General features: G+C 41.9%; 1 protein-coding gene and 1 long non-coding RNA gene across 8 annotated transcripts in view; one reads left to right on the top strand and one right to left on the bottom strand.

Annotated features, from left to right (window-relative positions):
* The window catches only part of LOC102501655 (uncharacterized), a 27313-nt gene extending 24596 nt beyond the window's left edge, over positions 1-2717 (bottom strand). For all 3 annotated transcript variants that reach the window (XR_336936.2, XR_336935.2, XR_336934.2), the window contains exon 1: positions 2491-2717. This is a non-coding gene — a long non-coding RNA (uncharacterized LOC102501655). The remainder of the gene's footprint in view (positions 1-2490) is intronic.
* The window catches only part of EBF1 (EBF transcription factor 1), a 464386-nt gene that overhangs the window by 122325 nt on the left and 338530 nt on the right, over positions 1-3531 (top strand). The gene's annotated exons all lie outside the window — the stretch shown is intronic.

Below are 3531 nucleotides of genomic sequence, written 5' to 3' on the forward strand. Positions count from 1 at the left end.
ACACACACACACACACACACACACACACACACACACAGAGAGAGAGAGAGAGAGAGAGAGAGACAATGTGAGAAAAAGCACCCTCCCACCACCACCATGGGGAATGGCCACACCACATTCCCTTCTTGACTTCTCCCTTTGGGATTTTGGACATGCACATGTATGTACGTGCACACACACACACACACACACACACCCACCCCCCCTACCTGGTGTATTTGTCAAGCTGCCAGGTCTGAGACGTAAACCACACCGTCATCCATGTGAGATCCAGTCACCTCAACCACCATGCCACCAGCTGGCCTATTTTACTGTTTTTCTGTCTAGTTTTTTTTTCATTATCGTTTTACTTGGGGCCAGCAGGTCACGTCGTTATTAAGGCACTGGATTCACACATGGCAGCAGTGGTTTGAGTCCCAGACCTGGCAGCTTAAAAATCACATCAGGCGTGTGTGTGTGCATTCCCAAAATCTCAGGAGGAGAATGGATGAGAAGGGATTGCAGCATGGCTATCCCCGCCCCGAGGGGTGATTTCTCACTTTCCTGCTTACTGTCTCTATCTCTTCCTGTGAGCACAGGCATCCTACATCAAAAACCTTTTAAAATTTTTTTTTACTTAAATAAAATAGTGGATCAATTTAAACACAAGTTATTAAGTAAATGACAATGAGGGTGATAGGTAGATTAGTGAAACATACACCAGTGATTAAAGCTTGGGGAAGTTGAATAGTTCAGATGAGTAGTGTTCTCATTCACTTACTCATCATCATTTATCAAATGCCTGCCTATTCTAGGGCTGTGGATTCGGCAGTTGGTACTATAAACAAAGTCCCTTTTTTGTGGAGCTCAAATCCTAAGTGGGAAAGAGAAACAAATACACAGGGCAACAGCAGTGGTGCAGGGGTAATGCCGTGCTCCCTGAGGCAGGATCCACAGGCAAGAGGCCAAGTTTGTGTCCAGAGGCCTCCCTATACATTCTGGGCTGGCTGAGCCTGGGGTGGATTGCAGCATGAAAACCCTGCTGATGGTCTTTCTTTTAGAAGAAATAAATGTGTCTTATGATATCAGGTAGTTAATCAGATAGTGTTATAAAGAAAAAATAAAGCAGAGTTCGGGGCTAGAACTTGAGGGACTACTGCTTTAGAGTCAAGGGAATCCTTGTCCAAAAAAATTGCATTTGATCAGAAACCACCAAAAATTTAGTTTATTTTGCAAGCATGCCTTGGGTGTTTGGCTCTGGAATACAAATATAGATAAGGCTGATCAGAAAAGTTCATAATTTAGGGGTGGAGGTCTTAACTAAAGTTTAATAACATGGACTGCAATAATATCAATGTATGGGAGATACTTTGGGAGCTTGAAAGAGAAGAACAGTTGTCATAGGTGATGAGAAATGAGGTCATGGAAGATTCCCTAGAGAAGGTGATTGTCCTGAGTTGAGTCTTTCGAGATGAGGAGGAGATAGCAGAGGAAGGAGATGGTAGAAAGGTAGGAACATTCGCATCAGATGGAACAGCATATACAAAGGTATAAAACATTCCTCGTGACTGGCATGTGGTGGGCATTCAGTAAATTTCTGTCAGATAAAGAAACGATGTGAGGAATGCTCTGGTATGGCAGGGACATCAAGATTGCAGCAAGGAGTGGAAGGGGAGTGTGCTGCCAAGGTAGCAAAAGCCTCGTGCTTGCCGCTTTGGAAGACTTGAACTTCTTCCTCTGAGCTATATGGACCCAGGGGATGATTAATGAGAGCAGAGACATGGCACACGTGCTTCATTCATGAACCACTCTTGTGTCAGTTTGGGGATAAATTTGAGTGGGATAAGGAAAGGCACCAAGGAACCAGGAAAGGGCAACTGGGGAGAAAGTCAAGAAAACCCTGAAAAGACTAATGAGAAGAAAAGAAATAGAGAGAGTCGATTGGCTTTGGCAGATCAGCAATCCTTGGTGAGTTAAAGCAGCTTAATTTGTAGGGCCATTCAGTCGGTGCAGTGGTTAAGGTGGCTGAATCCCACGCGGTTAATTACACAGTTCGAGTCCTGAACCTGGTAGTGTGAAAAACACACAGGTTGAGTGTGTGTGCATGCCCAGAATCCCAAAAGGAGAATGGAGGAGGAGGGATTGTGATATGGCTGGTCCTCCTAGGGTGTGCTTTCTCTTTCTCTCTGGTGAGCGTACACACCTTATAGTAAATTTAAAAGAATAATAATAATGATGATGATAATCATAATAAACACAGCTTTTGTGCAATGACAATGGAATCTGAATTTGGGGGCTTTGAGGACTCTACGAAGGGTGAGTAATTCTAGACTGGGGATCAGAAGCTGTACTGTGTACAATGTTAAGTGTTGATTCAGAATGAGCTAAATATCTAGTCTCACTCAGAGACCCAGTTTCAAGGTCCTCTGCCTGGACTCTGCTCTCTAGAGGGCCCCAGTTTGGCTCTTCCCAGTAGCCCTCTTTCTATGGAGTTACCTGGAGTGTACCCACCCTTCTAGATCACACTCAGGGTTCTTCAGGCTCAGAAACTCACTGCTCCAAAGGCATTAAACCCATTTTCAAGGCCTAGTTTAGTCTTCTCCAGTGGAATATACTGAGGTGTATTCATCTCGTCTTGAAGGCTGAATCAAGGGTTGTTTGTGAGGGATGAGGAGAGAAATTGAATATAAGCACTGGTGTGCTTGAGGCCCCTGGAGATTCAGATTAGAGCTGGAGGTGGAAGGTGAAGGGGGGCAGGGTGTGGTTGGGAATGGCTGCAAGTACCACTGAGTTCTTGAGTGGAACTTTGATGAGTCTAAGAATTCTAAAATTGACCATGGCCTTCTGGGTTGCTATGGAGGATTATTTGTTAAGATAAAAGAAATACTGTATTTAAAGGTTGTTAGTTTTATACTCAGCCTTTAAATATTTAGACATTTGCTATGTGAGCCCCCTTTTATTAGGAATCATCCTGAGTTTTCAGGATCTTTGTATTTATTGTGAATTATGCACCTAGGAAATACAGTAATGATTGGTAGGTGTCCAGTTGCTATAAGGCTACTTAAGTAAACTGTTACTAAATACATTTTTTTTCCCCAAGAAATTGAGGTTTACCTCATCTTCGATCAAGTACTTCACATGTTTGGCCTCTGTACAACCCCATAGATGCACAACCAGAATTGAATTAAATAGTGTAGAATAAGCTCACATATTAAAGTAACTTTTGAAACCAGATTTGGAAAAAATGAAAGCAACCCCTCCCCACCCTTTTTGGGTAAAAGAAATCACAACTTTGCAAATCCAAAATCTAGACAACAATCTTTGTGGTTAACCTATAGAGTGAAAGTTAATTAAAATATTTCAGAAAAATTAGAGAAAAATGTAGCAAAACCATTACGAATTTACCAAGGAAGTATATTAAGAAATTATATGCTTACAAGTTATTTATAAAGTCTTGGACATATTTCTTGATCTGATTAAAACATACTAAGTATTTCCAGAAAAAATTCCTTTCTAGATAAAAAGATCCAAGAAATCAGCATGATCATCACC

Source organism: Tupaia chinensis, unplaced genomic scaffold, assembly GCF_000334495.1.
Source record: "Tupaia chinensis unplaced genomic scaffold, TupChi_1.0 Scaffold143796_1, whole genome shotgun sequence".
Classification (NCBI taxonomy): Eukaryota; Metazoa; Chordata; class Mammalia; order Scandentia; family Tupaiidae; genus Tupaia; species Tupaia belangeri.